The sequence below is a fragment of the Pristiophorus japonicus genome, chromosome 3, assembly GCF_044704955.1.
Source record: "Pristiophorus japonicus isolate sPriJap1 chromosome 3, sPriJap1.hap1, whole genome shotgun sequence".
In the NCBI taxonomy this organism is placed as follows: Eukaryota; Metazoa; Chordata; class Chondrichthyes; family Pristiophoridae; genus Pristiophorus; species Pristiophorus japonicus.
This window is the reverse complement of record NC_091979.1, coordinates 70,242,789-70,260,652: the sequence shown is the minus strand read 5'-3', so window position 1 is coordinate 70,260,652 and position 17,864 is coordinate 70,242,789. Positions and strand designations below refer to the sequence as shown.

At 44.7% G+C, this 17,864-nt stretch overlaps 1 protein-coding gene across 12 annotated transcripts in view; it reads right to left on the bottom strand.

Moving 5' to 3' along the window:
- Positions 1-17,864, bottom strand: part of LOC139259753 (nck-associated protein 5-like) — a 1,255,355-nt gene that overhangs the window by 367,968 nt on the left and 869,523 nt on the right. The gene's annotated exons all lie outside the window — the stretch shown is intronic.

Here is a 17,864-nt window from a genome sequence, read left to right as displayed (position 1 = left end):
GTGCTATGTTTATATTTCGTGCTATCTTTATATTTCGTGCTAGTTTACTTTTATAATCTATCTTCCTTCTCTATTATTTTTTTAATCGTTCTTTGCTGCCTTTTAAAAGTTTCCCAATTCCCTGGCCTCCCACTAGTCTTGGCCATATTGTATGCCCTTGTTTTCAATTTGATAGCATCCTTTATTTCCTCAGTTAACCACAGATAGTTATCCCTTCTCTTACAGTCTTTCCTTCTCATTAGGATATATTTTTGTTACGAGTTATGAAATATCTCCTTAAATGTCTGCCATTGCTCATCAACCGTCCCACATTTTAATCTATTTTCCCAGTCCACTTTAGCGTTCATAGCATTGTAGTCTCCTTTATTTAAACTTAGGACACTGGTTCGAGATCCAACTTTCTCACCCTCCAACTGAATTTGAAATTTAACCATGTTATGGTCACTCATTCCTTGAGGATCCTTTACTAGGAGATCATTTACTAATCCTGTCTCAATACACAGTACCAGATCTAAGATAGCCTGCCCCTGGTTGGTTCCATTACACACTGCTCAAGGAACCCATCCCTTATGCACTCTATGAACTCTTCCTCAAGGCTACCCTGACCAATTTGCTTTGTCCAATCAATATGAAGGTTAAAATTGCCCAGGATTATTGCCAGTCCTTTTTTACAAGCCTCCATTATTTCTTGATTTATACTCCATCCTACAGCAATAGGCAATCGATCCGGTATTGCCTGTTTTACACCTCCACCAAAGTTAAAAATCTGAGAGGTGAGAGAAACCAGGGAATGATAGACCAGTTAGAAACATAGAAACATAGAAAATAGGTGCAGGAGTAGGCCATTTGGCCCTTCGAGCATGCACCACCATTCAATATGATCATGGTTGATCATGCACTTCAGTTACCCCATTCCTGCTTAAGATCTGTTATCAGGAAATTACTAGAGTCTATAATTAAGGGTAGTGTGACTGAACACCTTGAAAATTTTCAGCTGATCAGAGAGAGCCAGCATGGATTTATAAAGGGTAGGTCATGCCTGACACAAACCTAATGGAATTTTTTGAAGAGGTGACTAACGTAGAGGACAGGGGAATGTCAATGGATGTTATTTATCTGGACTTCCAAAAGGCATTCAGTAAATTCTCTCATAAGAGACTGTTAGCTAAAGCTGAAGCGCATGGAATTGAGGGCAAATTATTGACTTGGTTAGGAGATTGGCTGATCGGCAGGAGATAGAGAGTAGGGATAATGGGCAGGAATATTGGCAAGATATGACTAGTAGCATGACTAGTAGGAATCTGTGTTGGGGCCTCCACTATTCACTACATTCATTAATGACATAGATGATGAAATAGAGAGTCGCATATCCAATACTGCCAATGTCACAAAGATAGGTTGCATTGCAAGTATAGATAGAAGCATAAAATTATAAAGAAATGTTAATAGATTAAGTGAATGGACAAAACTGTGGCAAATGGATTTCAATATAGGCAAGGTTGAGTTCATCCGCTTTGGACCTAAAAAGGAGTACTTTCTAAATAGTAAGAAACTAGAATCAGTGGAGGTCCAAAGAGACTGAGGGGTCCATGTACATAGATCATTTATATAATCTAAAAGGCTAATTGAATGCTGGCCTATATATCTAGAGGACTAGAAGACAAGGTGTTAGAAGTCATGCTACAGCTATACAAAGCCCTGTTTAGACCACACCAGGAGTACTTTGTTCAGTTTGGGCACCACACCTTAGGAATGATACACTGGCCTTGGTGGGAGTGCAGTGTAGATTTACTAGAATGATAACTGGGGCTGGATTTTTGGCAGGTTTGCGACCGGGTTTTCGCCGTAATTTGATCCTCCGCGGCAAAAACTCGGTTGCAAAGCCCAGGCGGGATACTCGGGTACCTGTTTGCGGCGGCGCTTTCAAGTACCGCCGGAGAGAGGTGCGCCGACGTGCAACGACTTGGATTGCGATTGCGAGTTTCACACTCTCCCGACCCATACGCCATGTCAGGAATAGTAACAGGTCAAACCTGTCGGTGCAGCCCTGCCAACAGCGGTAAGTATGAAAACCTGCAAAAAAGGTAAGTTAAAGTTTTTATTTTTTTATTTTTTTGCAGCAATTACATAGTTAAGGGTCTTGTGAATGTTTTTGTATTTTTTTCTTTTTATCCCCCATGCCCAAGGCCTCTCTCGCAGTGCTCCCGGCCCCGGACTAAAGTTGCCAAAATGCGCTGTTTGCTTGTGCAATGCCTCCCTTAGCGACATAAAGGCCGAAAGTTTGAGCTGAAATCGGTAGCGCAGTGAAAATGGTAAGTTTCATGTATCGCTACCGTTTTCGCCAAAAAACTCCGAAAGCCGAAAATCCGGCCCCAGCTAGAAATTGGCCAGTCTTGCACCCATTTTTTCAGCGATATTTCGCCTTTTTTGACGGTAAAAGGTGCTCACCTAAATTGGCCAAAGTTGTGCGCCGGCAGTTTTGAAATACCGTTGAAAAGACTCTGTCATGCAAGACGAAAAAAGAGATGTCGCTTTAAATTGGCCGTTTGACGCACCCGTATTCTGTGCGAAAAAGCAGCCCAAGAAAAGCCTGCGTTGCAGCCCCAGATACAACTGTAAGTATGAAGACCTACAAAAAGGTAAGTTAAAGATTATATTTTTTAATTCTTTTGCAGTGATTACTTAGTTAAGGGTCTTGTAAATATTTTGTGATTTTTTTATTTTATACAATTTATTTTGTGTGTTTTCCCCCTTCCAGGGCCTGTCTTTTTAGTGGTAAATGGCCTCAGACTAAAGTTAGTGAGGACCTCAGTTTCCACCGTGAATCCTCGTACAATGCTGATTTTTACCGTCGGGTGCATTTTGTTGCCAATTTTATTCCTTCAAAAATTAGCATTATTTTTCACGGTATTTTTGGCAAAAAATGCCGAAAAAATATTGCTGTCACCAAAAGACCAATTTCTAGCCCAAAGGTTTAACTTACAAGGAGAAATTACACAAAGAAGGGTTGCAGTCAGTAACCACAGTGAACTAGCATAAATGAGTTGAGGTCAGTCCGCTGATGCAAATCTTTATTTTGTAAATCACTAAATATAGTCAAAAAGGAGTTAGATATAGTCCTTACTACTCGGGGGATCAAGGGGTATGGCGAGAAAGCAGGAATGGGGTACTGAAGTTGCATGTTCAGCCATGAACTCATTGAATGGCGGTGCAGGCTCGAAGGGCCGAATGGCCTACTTCTGCACCTATTTTCTATGTTTCTATGTTTCTATATCCAATTTTTGTGGAAATTATTAGCAGATATATTATCATTTTATTCGGGTATGTAATGAATTTTATGTTTAACTTTTGTTTGTAAATCCAGAATCTAGAGAAAGATGATAGAGAAGATGCTCCAGATAGGTAAATAGGAGGCATGTAAGAACATAGGAATTGCTGGATGAAAAAAGTCCATGGTCCATCTAGTTCACCCTCTTATCATCATCATAGACAGTCCCTCGGAATCGAGGAAGCGCTTCCACTCTTAGCCTGAGTTCTTAGGTGGCTGTACAGTCCAATACGAGAACCACAGTGTCTGTCACAGGTGGGACAGACAGTGGTTGAAGAAAAGGGTGGGGTAGTTGCACGGTACACTGATAATGGCCTACTCCTGCACCTATTTTCTATGTTTCTATGTTTCTATTTTGTACTCATGCAGCATTCTAATTTTCATATATTAGAATCTTTTTTTAAATGATTTTTCATTGTTTTTCTTTACAATTTCATTCCCCATCCATTATATCCTGTACATCATGTAACTGTCCTTATTATGTCATGTGTGAAACCAAGACAAAATTGTGATATTATTGAAACTGATCTATTTTCTTAAATTAAGCCCCATTTTTAAAAAATGTGTTCACGGGATATGGATGTCCCAGCATTTATTGCCCATTGCTAATTATCCTTGAGAAGGTGGTGGTGAGCTGTCTTCTTGAACCGCTGAAGTCCATGAGCAGCAAGCTAAAGTAGAAAGGGCTGAAACTCAACACCCATGCTGGCTCAATCCTCTCATTAATATCCAATTGTCTTCAAAAGTCTGCTTCAAATGAAGGGGCAGCTGTGAAATTTTAACCATTATGTAAAAGATATTGAAGTGGATTAATAATAATTACAGCAATAAATAAAATTGGATTTCCTACCAACTGGGGGAGAAATGGCTATTACACATGTGGATTTACCATCAGAACGATTATAATGCACAACTAATACATTTGATTTATCTTACACTTGGCTAGGGATTATTTAACTAATTCCCTTTATATGACCGCAAAATACTTGAATCATTTGCACATGCTATTCTGAGTAGACTTGAGAACTAAAATAATGGAATCTCTACTAAAGGAGAAAATAGAAAAACATCTGGAAACCAAAAATATAATAATGAAGAGTCAGGATTTCAGAAGGCAAAATCTTGCTTGACCAACCTCATGAAATTCTTTGAAGAGGCAACAGAAGGAGTAGACAAGGGTATTGTAGTGGATAGAATGTATCTAGATTTCCAAAAGGCCTTCACCAAGATACCACAAAATAGACTGATGAACAAAGTCAGAGCATACGGAGTCAGTGGACAAGTAGCAGAATGGATAACTAGCTGGTTGCAAGACAGAAAGCAGAAAGTAGGGGTAAAGGGTAGGTATTCAGAGTGGCAGAAGGTGGAAAGTAGGATCCCACAAGGATCAGTGCTGGGACTACTGTTCACAATTTATATTAACAATTTAGACTTTGGAATCAAAAACACAATTTCTTAATTTGCGGATGACACCAAATGGGAGAGTGTGTGTGTGTGTGTGGGGGCGGGGCACTGCAACAACTTACAAGAAGACATTAATAAGCTTGCAGAATGGGAATATAATTGGCAAATGAATTTCAACACAGATAAGTGAGATATATAACATTTTGGGAGAACAAATACATAAATCATAAAGTAGCAATGTAGGTCAATAAGGCCATAAAAAAACAAACTAAGCACTAGGGTTTATTTCTAAAGGGATAGAATTGAAAAGTAGAGATGTTATGCTAATCCTGTATTGAACCTTAGTTATACCACACTTGGAGTACTGTGTACAGTTCTGGTCACCATATTATAAAGAGAATATAGAGACACTGGAGAGGGTGCAAAAAGGATTTATAAGGATAATCCCAGAACTGTGAGGTAATACCCATCAGGAAAGGATGCACAGGCTGGGTCTCTTTTCTATTGAAAAGAGAAGCCTGAGGGGTGACCTATAGTGGTCTGCAAAATGATGAAAGGTTTTGATAGAGTAGACACAGAGAGAGTTTCCACTTGTGTGGAAGAGCAAAACTAGAGGGCACCAATATAAGATAGTCGCCAAGAAATCAAATAGGTAATTCAGAAAAAACTTCTTTACCCAGAGAGTGGTGAGAATGTGGAGCTCACTCCCACAGGGTGTGGTTGAGGCAAATATTATAGATGCATTTAAGGGCAGGCTAGATCAGCATATGAGGGAGAAAAGAATAGAGGGTTATGCTGATAGAGTTAGATGAGGAAGGATGGATGGTAGGAGGCTCGTGTGAAGCATAAATACTAGCATGGACTGGTCAGGCCGAATGGCCTGTTTTTGTGCTGCATATTCAACGTAATTAATCTAATCGTTCTTCCCCTCTTTATTTCTCTTTCTATACCGGACTTGGTATTGAATTCTCCCACTCTAATTTACACTTCCTTCTCAGTCCTTGCACTTTTAATTTCACAATCATTCAATCTGATTGGTTAAGGAGACATTCAGTTGCTTTCCCTGTTCACTCAGGTCCTAGATGTTTGATTTCCCTCAAAATTATGTTATCAGCTCACGCTTTCAGCAACTTGCCACACAAAAAGTTTTAAAACCTAACCGTGCGAGAACAAGTCTAACTAACAGCAGACGCTGTGAAATTCACTCCTACAGCAAATTAAGGCCCATTATATGCTGCAATTGTTGGGAACTGTAGGGCGTTTCTAGAAGGGTGAACTAATATGCCCAAATGGTCTTCCTCATCCATAACTATTGTGATCTCACATTGTGTTGGTTATGCTGAGTCAGATGATGTTGTGTTTTACGGTATATAATGCACAGTATATCAGCGACATTGATTTATAATGATTGAATAATTAAAATTGTATTACAATGTATTATGGCCATGTTAATGGTATATTTGCACTCAATGTGATTATATCCAATTTTTGTGGAAATTGTGTATTAGCAGATATATTATCATTTTATTCGGGTATGTAATGAATTTTATGTTTAACTTTTGTTTGTAAATCCAGAATCTAGAGGAAGATGATAGAGAAGATGCTCCAGATAGGTAAATAGGAAGCATGTAAGAACATAGGAATTGCTGGATGAAAAAAGTCCATGGTCCATCTAGTTCACCCTCTCATCATCATCATCATCATAGACAGTCCCTCGGAATCGAGGAAGCGCTTCCACTCTTAGCCTGAGTTCTTAGGTGGCTGTACAGTCCAATACGAGAACCACAGAATGAGAGGGGACCTCATGGAAACGTTTAAAATTCTGACGGGTTTAGACAGGTTAGATGCAGGAAGAATGTTCCCAATGTTGGGGAAGTCCAGAACCAGGGGTCACAGTCTGAGGATAAGGGGTAAGCCATTTAGGACCGAGATGAGGAGAAACTTCTTCACCCAGAGAGTGGTGAACCTGTGGAATTCTCTACCACAGAAAGTAGTTGAGGCCAATTCACTAAATATATTCAAAAGGGAGTTAGATGAAGTCCTTACTACTCGGGGGATCAAGGGTTATGGCGAGAAAGCAGGAAGGGGGTACTGAAGTTTCATGTTCAGCCATGAACTCATTGAATGGTGGTGCAGGCTAGAAGGGCTGAATGGCCTGCTCCTGCACCTATTTTCTATGTTTCTATGTTTCTATGTCACAGGTGGGACAGACAGTGGTTGAAGGAAAGGGTGGGGTAGTTGCATGGTACACTGATAATGGAATTGATTACTAAACAGAGCAATCAGTGAGTCTACAACAGATTCAGAAATGGAGTGAGGAAAAGGCTTTTGGAACCATAGATCCAAAGTCACACGTTTCGCTCAAACGTAATACACTTATCAGACTTTATGTCTCACATTACTCATACGTAGTAGCTAAAAATATTATTTTCTGAAACTAATCTAATTTTCATTTGAAGGAATCGAACTGTATATGCAGATTTTTTTTTAAAAGTAAGATTGCATGTTTACTATATTGAATCTCGAACAAAGAGAAAAGGAGCTTGCATTTAAATAGCGCTTTTCATGACCTCAGGATGTTCCAAAGCACTTTTAATGCGTAGTCACTGTTGTAATGTAGGGAAATGCAGCAACTAAATTTTGTGCATGGCAAGGTCTCACAAACTGCAGTCAGATAAATGATCAGATAATGTGCTTTAGTGATAATTGCTTGAAGGATAAATATTAGCCAGAACACTAGGATAACTCCCCTGCTTTTGTTTGAATAATGCCATGGGATATTTTACATCTACCTGGGAGGCGAGGCCTCAATTTATGTCTCATCTGAAAGAGAGGACCTCCAACAACACAACACTCCCTCAGTAAAACACTGAAGTATCAACCTAGATTGTATGCTTAAGTCCCTGGAATTTAGCTTGAAACAAACCTAGAACTGAGAGGCAAGTGCTACCATGCAGCCAAGGTGGACACAGATTGTTTTCCAATGGGAGATTTTTAGGACACATCAGTCACTTAATAGGGTTTCAATATTCTAATATATTGGGTAACCAGGTTTTGTTTCAGCTCAGTAATTATGTTGAAGTATACATCATTAACCAAATTTATTAAATGATAATTAGACATTTTATTTTTGTGGATAATTATTATATCATATAGTATAAATAGGAGGAATTCAAGACATATCATCATGATCATCATCATAGGCAGTCCCTCGGAATCGAGAAAGACTTGATTCCACTCCTGAAGTGAGTTCTTTGGTGGCTGAACAGTCTAATATGAGAGCCACAGACTCTGTCACAGGTGGGACAGATAGTTGTTGAGGGAAAGGGTGGGTGGGACTGGTTTGCCACACGCTCTTTCTGCTGCCTGCGCTTGATTTCTGCATGCTCTCGGAGTTGAGACTCAAGGTGCTCAGCGCCCTCTCGGATGCCACTTATGGCGGTCTTGGGCCAGGGACTCCCAGGTGTCAGTGGGGATGTTGCACTTTATCAGGGAGGCTTTGAGGGTGTCCTTGTAGCATTTCCGCTGCCCACCTTTGGCTCGTTTGCCAGGAGCAACAAGTAGAGCACTTGCTTTAGGAGTCTAGTGTCTGGCATGAGAACTATGTGGCCTGCCCAGTGGAGCTGATCAAGTGTGGTCAGTGCTTCAACGCTGGGGATGTTAGCCTGGATGAGGACGCTAATGTTGGTGCGCCTGTCCTCCCAGGGGATTTGTAGGACCTTGCGGAGACATCATTGGTGATATTTCTCCAGCAACTTGAGGTGTCTGCTGTACATGGTCCATGTCTCTGAGCCATACAGGAGGGCAGGTATTACTACAGCCATATGGACCATGAGCTTGGTGGCAGTTTTGAGGGCCTGGTCTTCAAACACTCTTTTCCTCAGGCGGCCAAAGACTGCACTGATGCACTGGAGGCGGTGTTGGATCTCGTCGTCGATACCTGCTCTTGTTGATAGGAGGCTCCCGAGATATGGGAAATGGCCCACGGTGTCCAGGGCTGCACTGTGGATCTTGATAACTGGGGGCGGGGGAGTGCTGTGCGGTGAGGACTGGCTGGTGGAGGACCTTTGTCTTACGGATGTTTAGCATAAGGCCCATGCTTTCGTATGCCTCAGTAAATGCGTCGACTATGTCCTGGAGTTCAGCCTCTGTATGTGCGCAGATGTAGGCATCATCCGCATACTGTAGCTCGACGACAGAGGTTGGGAACTGGCCTGGAGACGGTGCAGGTTGAACAGGTTCCCACTGGTTCTGTAGTTTAGTTCCACTCCAGCGGGAACTTATTGGCTGTGAGGTGGAGCATGGCAGCGAGATTGAGAAGAGGTTGGGGCGATGACGCAGCCCTGTTTGACCCCGCTCCGCACGTGGATTGGGTCTGTGATGGATCCGTTGGTAAGGATCACGGCCTGCATGTCGTCGTGAAGCAGGCGGAGGGTGGTGATGAACATTTGGGGGCATCCAAAACGGAGGAAGCACTCCTCGCGGTTGACAGTGTCAAAGGCCTTTGTAAGGTCGAAGAAGGCCATGTATAAGGGCTGGCACTGCTCCCTGCATTTTTCCTGTAGCTGTCGCGCTGCAAAAATCATGTCCGTTGTGCTCCGTAGGGGACGGGATCTGCACTGTGACTCCAGGAGGAGCTTCTCGGCCACGGGAAAACGACGGTTGAGGAGGACTCTAGCGACAACTTTCCCAGTGGCTGATAACAGGGAGATTCCTCTGTAGTTGCCGCAGTCGGATTTGTCCCCTTTTTTATAGATGGTCGTTGTTATGTACGTAAACCTGTAAATACCATGTCTAACCACCAGAGGGCTTATCCCCTCGACTCCCAATGGGGTCCCATAATCCCTTTGGTGCACCTGTATATATGGAGGCCTCATAGGCTGGAGAGGCACTCTGAGATCTGTAATAAAGGACTACGGTCACACCTTACTTTGAGCTTGTAGTATCTAGTCTGACTCTTTATTCAAGACATAACAACTGGCGATGAGATACAGATGACGAACCCCACCGCTACAATGCAGAGAATGGTGGGCATCCTGGAGAAATTTTCGGAGGGAGATGATTGGGAAACCTTCGTGGAGCGACTTGACCAATACTTCGTGGCCAACGAGCTGGAAGGAGAAGCGAACACCGTCAAACGAAGGGCAATCCTCCTCACAATTTGCTGGGCACCAATGTATGGCCTCATGAAAAACCTGCTTGCTCCAACGAAACCCACAGAAAAGTCATACGATAAGTTGTGCACACTGGTCCGGGAGCATCTAAACCCGAAGGAAAGTGTTCTGATGGCGAGGTATCGGTTCTACACGTACAAGAGGTCTGAAGGCCAGGAAGTGGCGAGCTACGTCGCGAGCTAAGGCGTCTTGCAGGACATTGCGAATTTGAAGGACACTTGGGGCACATGCTCACGGACTTCTTTGTACTTGGCATTGGCCATGAAGTAATACTTCGCAAACTTTTGACTGTAGAGACCCCAACCTTAAGTAATGCCATAGCGATAGTCCAGGCGTTTATCGCCACCAGTGACAATACCAAACAAATTTCTCAGCACACTAGTGCTGCTGCAAGTATTGTGAACAAAGTAACGTTATTATCGAATCGAAATGTACAGGGCAGGACTTACATGCCTGCAGCTGCCGTCCGCAGATGACTCAGAGTCCACCATCAAGGGTGGTGAATACAAGGCCATTAACATCTTGTTGGCGCTGCGGGGGTGATCATCGTTTCCATCCATGCCGCTTCAAAGAATACGTTTGCAAGGGCTGTGGAAAAATGGGACACCTCCAACATATGTGCAGGCGAGTTGCAAAGCCTGCTACTCCTGCAAACCACCATGTTGCAGACGAGGACAGATCCACGGTGGATCACGACGAACCAGAGCCTCAGACCAAAGAGGCAGAGGTATTATGGGGTGCACACATTTACCACAAAGTGTCCCCCGATAATGCTGAAGGTTGAATTAAATGGACTCCCAGTGTCCACGGGCGCAATCCAGTCCAAAATGAGCGAAAAGACTTTCGATAAATTGTGGTGCAGCAAGGCCTCAAGGCCAGTCCTGACTCCCATTTGTACTAAACTGAGAACATTCACAAAGGAACTGATTCCCGTAATCGGCAGTGCTACCGTAAAGGTCTCCTACGATGGAGCGGTGCACGAGTTACCACTCAGGGTGGTTCCGGGCGATGGCCCCACGCTGTTCGGCAGGAGCTGGCTGGGAAAAATATACTGGAACTGGGACAACGTCCAAGCACTCTCGTCCGTTGATGACACCTCATGTGCCCAGGCCCTAAACAAGTTCCCCTCGCTGTTCGAACCAGGCATCAGGAAGTTCCAAGGAGCAAAAGTGCAGATCCATTTGATTCCGGGGGCGCGACCAATCCATCACAAGGCGAGAGCGGTACCTTATATAGTGAGAGAAAGGATGGAGATCGAGTTGGACAGGCTGCAACAAGAGGGCATCATTTCGCCGATGGAATTCAATAAGTGGGCCAGTCGGATTGTTCCAGTCCTCAAGAGAGACGGCACCGTAAGAATCTGTGGTGATTACAAAGTAACCATCAATCACTTCTCACTGCAGGAATAATACCCGCTACTGAAGGCAGACGACCTATTTGCGACACTGGCTGGAGGAAAAATGTTCACAAAGCTGGACTTGACCTCGGCCTACATGACGCAAGAGCTGGAGGAATCATCAAAAGGCCTCACCTGCATCAACACATACAAAGGTCTCTTCATTTACAACAGATGCCCGTTTGGGATTCGATCGGCCGCGGCGATATTCCAGAGGAACATGGAAAGCTTGCTGAAGTCGGTCCTGCACACCATGGTCTTCCAGGACGACATCTTGGTTACAGGTCGGGACACCATCGAGCACCTGCTGAACCTGGAGGAGGTTCTTAGTTGACTCAATTGTGTGGGGCTCAGGCTAAAATGCTTGAAGTGCGTTTTCCCGGTGCCTGAAGTGGAGTTCCTGGGGAGAGGAATCGCGGTGGACGGCATCAGGCCCACCGATTCGAAGACGGAGGCAATCACGAACGCACCGAGACCACAGAACGTGACGGAGCTGCAGTCATTTCCAGGACTCCTGAACTATTTTGGTAACTTCTTACCGGGTCTTAGCACACTGTTAGAACCACTGCACTCTTTGCTGTGTAAAGGAGATGAATGGGTATGGGGTAAAAGCCGAGAAAATGCCTTTGAAAAAGCTAGTGAGCTGTTATGTTCAAACAAATTGCTTGTGTTGTACGATCCATGTAAGTGTTTGGTATTAGCATGTGATGCGTCGTAGTACAGGGTCGGGTGTGTATTGTAACAAGCCAATGAATTTGGGAAATTGCAACCGGTTGCTTATGCATCCAGAAGTCTGTGTAAGGCTGAGAGGGCCTACAGTATGATTGAAAAAGAAGCGTTAGCGTGTGTTTATGGGGTAAAGAAAGTGCATCAATATCTGTTCGGGCTTAAATTTGAATTGGAAACCGACCATAAGCCACTTATATCCTTTTTTTCTGAAAGCAAGGGGATAATTACGAATGCATCGACCCGCATCCAGAGATGGGCGCTCAAGTTGTCCGCATACAACTACGCCATCCGCCACAGGCCAGGCACAGAAAACTGTGCCGATGCTCTCAGTAGGCTGCCATTGCCCACCACAGGGGTGGAGATGGCACAGCGTGCAGATTTAGTCATGGTAATGGAAGCATTTGAGAATGAGCAATCACCTGTTACCACCCGACAGATTAGAACCTGGACGAGCCAGGACCCTTTAATGTCCTTAGTAAAAAAACTGTGTGCTCCACGGGAGTTGGTCCAGTGTCCCATTAGAGATGCAGGAAGAAATAAAGCCATACCAGCGGCGCAGAGATGAAATGTCTATACAGGCAGACTGCCTCCTATGGGGTAATCGGGTAGTGGTGCCAAAAAAGGGCAGGGACACCTTCATTAGTGATCTCCACAGCACCCGCCATAATGATGAAAGCGATAGCCAGATCCCATGTGTGATGGCCTGGTATCGATGCAGACTTAGAGTCCTGCATGCACAAATGTAACACATGTTCACAGTTAAGCAATGCACCCAGGGAGGCACCACTAAGTCTATGGTCCTGGTCCTCCAGGGTCCATGTCAACTATGCAGGCCCATTCTTGGGAAAAATGTTCTTAGTGGTTGTAGATGCGTACTCCAAATGGATTGAATATGTGATAATGTCGACAAGCACATCCGCTGCCACCATTGAAAGCCTACGGGCTATGTTTGCTACGCATGGCCTGCCTGATGTCCTTGTGAGTGACAATGGGCCGTGCTTTAAACAGTGCCGAGTTCAAGGAGTTCATGACCTGCAATGGGTTCAAACAAGTCACATCCGGCCCGTTTAAACCAGCGTCCAACGGTCAGGCAGAACGAGCAGTTCAAACAATCAAGTAGAGCTTGAAAAGGGTAACTGAAGGCACACTGCAGACTCGCTTATCCCGAGTCCTGCTTAGTTACCGCACAAGACCCCACTCGCTCACTGGGATCCCTCCCACTGAACTGCTCATGAAAACGGCACTTAAGACAAGGCTCTTGTTAGTCCACCCTGATCTACACGAACAGGTAGAGAGCAGGCGGCTTCAACAGAATACATAGCATGAGCGCGCAAATCGAGATAAATGATCCTGTATTTGTGTTGAACTACGGACAAGGTCCCAAATGGCTTCCTGGCACCGTTTTGGCTGAAGAGGGGAGCAGGATGTTTGTGGTCAAACTCTCAAATGGACTCACCTGCAAGAAACACTTGGACCAAACCAAACTCAGATTTACAGACTATCCAGAACAACCCACAATAGACTCTACCTTTTTCGACCCTCCAACATACAAAATGGCAACCGACCCAGTGGTTGACCATGAAGCAGAACCCATCACCTGCAGCAGCCCAGCAGGACTCACCACCCCCCGCAGCCCAGCGAGGGCCCAACAAACAACTCCCCAAAACCAGCATTTGCACCGAGACGATCAACCAGGGAAAGGAAGACCCAGATCCTCACATTGTAAATAGTTACACTATTGACTTTGGAGGGGAGTGTTTTTCTGTATGTAAACCTGTAAATACCATGTCTAACCACCAGAAGGCTTTTCCCCTGGAGTCCCAAGGGATCCTACAATCCTTTGGGAGCATCTGTATATAAGGAGGCCTCACAGGCTGGAGAGGCACTCTGAGATCTGTAATAAAGGACTACGATCACACCTTACTTTGAGCTTGCAGTATCTCGTCTGACTCTTTATTCAAGACATAAGAGTCATGATCACTGCATCTCTGAGATCTCCCGGCATGCTCTCCTCCCTCCAGATGAGAGAGATGAGCTTGTGTATTCGTGCCAGCAGTGCCTCTCCACCATACTTCAATGCCTCAGCAGGGATTCCGTCTGCACTCGTAGCCTTGTTGTTTTTAAGCTGTCTTATGCCTTATAACGCTTGCATTGTCTGACCACACCTGACCAACCATACAGCTCATTTTCCATTCTTGGTAACACAAAATGATATATCACTAGTAGCAGCTACACCTATGTGAAGCACCTTGGACATTTTTTCTGTGTTAAAGGTGCTATACAAATGCAAGTTCTTGTTGTTTATTGTGTGATATCAGCAAAGCACCAAAGCATTTCAGAAGTATTTTTATTTTTTTATAAGAGTGCTCATTGTTAAGACAAAAGCACATTAAGATTGTGGGCTGGAATTTCCAATGGCTTACCGCCCGGTTTCTGGGCGGCATTGGCCATTGTGGGTGGTAATCAGGTGAGCGAAAATGTCCTTACCCGAGTTACGCCGGCGGTTTCGAGGTACCGCTGGGGAGTGGGCCGCTGGCGTGCACCATCTTGAGATCGCCCTGGCGCGATATTTGGCTGAGCGGTGACCCGTAGGTAAGTTTTATAAAACCCCCCCACAAGGATCAGCGGAGCTGGGCAGTAGGTGAGTAGCTCTTCAAGAAAAAGGTTAGTAATTGGTTTTTTACTAATTATTTTAAAAATGTGTTGTGTGGTGATTTCGTTTTAAAGTGTTTTGGGAATGTTTTTTTGATTTTTTTTTTAATTGATGTTTTTTGAAAAATTAATTTTTTTTTTGTTTTTCTGGTGTTAGGCCCAACCTTCAGCCTTGGGGTACATTTTACATAGAAACATAGAAAATAGGTGCAGGAGTAAGCCAATTGGCCCTTCTAGCCTGCACCGCCATTCAATGAGTTCATGGCTGAACATGCAACTTCAGTTCCCCCTTCCTGCTTTCTCGCCATACTCCTTGATCCCCCGAGTAGTAAGGACTTCATCTAACTTTATTGATTTTTAAAACATTTGCGCCCATTTTGTTTACGAATCGCCCATTCGATCCTAAATTGCACTTTTTTGCTCAGAATGGGGGTGCAAGGCCCATGTTTTTCGCTTGGCGGATTTTTTTATTTTTTGGGGGGAAGTTTTTGCCGGCAATCATCTTCCCAATCTTAGCGGTCTTTTGGGAGGCGATTGGGCGCTGGCGGGCTGATGGGAAATTCTAACCCAGTATCTCATTATAATAAAAGTACCAGAAGATAGAACTAAAATAGTGAACAGCTTTACAGAAACTGGAACGGGACCAGAAATAATACGGCAGACACTGGCACTGAATTTGTACCAGATGTTCCCACACACAAAGTTCAATACAGATTTCACAGTTCACAAAATGCAATATGCTTGTACCAAAACATATGTTACATAGAGCTTTTATGGCAGATGTCTTATTTTAGTTGTGTTATATGCGTAGTTAAGACAAGTCATGCCAAAAAAGTCCATTTAGACAATCATTTGTGGAAGATAGCCAGAATATAGCTGTTAACTTCTCATTTTGAAATCATAGCAGATCTACGTTGGCGTTGCTCACACCTACTGTGTGGTCCCGAGTGCAGATCCTACTACTTACTGTGGCCCCATTGTAGCCTAAATGCAATAGCAATTTGCCCATCGCTGAAAATTTACTGAAGCAATATAGCACGACTAACACAAGGTAAAACATTATGCACCTTACCGATACTGGAAAATGCAGAGCAGCTCAGATAAAATAGGTTCAATTTTCCTCCCCTTCCGCCCTCAGCCTAAGCACAAGTCAGGTGGAGTGCGTTCAAAGTCCAAAGTTTTTGGTGAACTTGTCATTAGTGTAGCACTATTGGGCTCAAAATTGGCCCACCCGTTTTTTTCGCCGCACTCACGGGAGATGCGCCGACTTTCTGCATTGAAAACTGCTCCGAAAAAAATCGCTCTCCACTTCAGACGCCTCTCCTCGGTCGTCGCGCAGCATGGCCAGTGGAGTCGGGGGGGGTGGGGGGGGTGGCGGAGCCAGCGTCCTGCGCTGAAAACAGTGCCGGGACGTCTGCACATGTGCATTGGAGTCGGGTAGTGCAGAACTTTGGCAATCGGCCATCTTTAAAGAGATACGAAGCTCCTTGATTTTTGGTGCCAGAAGGAGTGCTGTGGAACAAAATCAGCTGCTGGAATCAAGAAATAGTGAGTGCTCTGTGTTAATACTGCTGCATGCCTGCAAAAGTTCCATGAGTGCTGTATATCTGAAAATCATTGCTGCATGCAAAATAAGGACTGTGTGTTAGGAAAAATCAGTGTGTGTCTAAGAGCATTGGAAAAGTGCTGAGAGTGTCAATTCAACACAGCAATGCAACAGCGTGCACCAAGAACGAAGAATTTCCTGCATGACGAAGTGTAGATACCAGTTAATGTCATTGAGAACAGATGGCAGGAACTGGATACCAGCAACAGAGGTCGCACAAAAGTGCCACCCAAAGAAATGAAGAAACGCTGGAACCAAGTTGCAGACGATTACTGCGCACTGGTGAACACCCAGAGATCTGGAAGCCAGTGTAAAACAAATTGGCAGGAGCTTGGTCAAGCAGTTAGTGTAAGTAATATTTTAATTTATTCAATACAATTGCAATTGTAAATATGACTAGCTGTATATGTCCCACCCAGCAGAAAGACCCTCTCTAAAAAGTTGCATTTTCATCTTTGCAAAAGAAATTGGCCCACAACAAAAGGGAAAGAACTTGAACAGGAGGAGGCCCGTCAAATCTGCACCAACTGACACCCTTGGAAGAGGGGATCGCTGCTTTGATGGGTCCTATCTGGAGAAAAACAATCAGTACTGTACAAGTTGGGCCCACACACGAGGGAGAGGGCAAGTCCTGAAAATTCATCGTGGCCCTTCAAATCAACCTGCTGCCTGGCCTGCTATGTGTGAGCCTACTCATGCCACCCATCCTGCCCCCTCCTGGATGGACGAGCCTAACCCTGCAGACCAACAAGGGTGGGGGGCGGGGGGAGGGGATGATGATGGATTAAGGGGACAATGTTGTACTGATTATGGATGAAGCCGCGTTAATGGAGTTGGCGTTGGCAAACCCTTCCATGAGTTCTGGTGTGACATTCCATGGTTTCAGCCCGTCCATGTATAGTGGTTTAAATTCTGATGTGACATTCCATGGTTTCACAAGGTCCGAGGCTGAGGGTCCCAGTGGTGGTGGGATGCAGCATGGAATGTCCAAAGCCCCACCGTCCCAGCTTGCGCCTCCCAGTGCTGGCGGGATGCAGCATGGAACACCCAGGGCCCCACCGTCCCATCCTGCGCCTCCCACTGGGGGGGGGGGCTGCCACGAGGCAGACCCAGGGTGAGGGTAAGGAGAATTCGACCACACTCTCCTGAGCTGCAGGATGCAACAGATGTGGTTCAGATCATGGCATTGAGTGCAGAGAGCATTGACCTTATCCGATCACTCGTGAACACCATCAGTGGGGTGAGCGATGAGGTAACGGGAATGTCAGGAGAAGTAATCGCACGGAAAATGGGAACGATTTCCGGGAACATCAGTGAGGGAATAGTGTCCATGAGGGAGGGAATGTCAGAGGTAGTGGAAAGGATGGCACAGGCCATCAGGGAGGGCATGTATGAGTTAGCTGCTGCAATAAGGGAACACACCCAGGCATGTGCCACCACTCCCACACCAGCCTCTGAAAAGACCCAAGCCGGGCCCTCCACATTAACACCTGACCGCCCCCCCCCCCCAATGAAGAAGTGCACATTCACCGAGATGGGAATGAGAGATGGGTGAAACCTTTCTTTGCTGTGTTG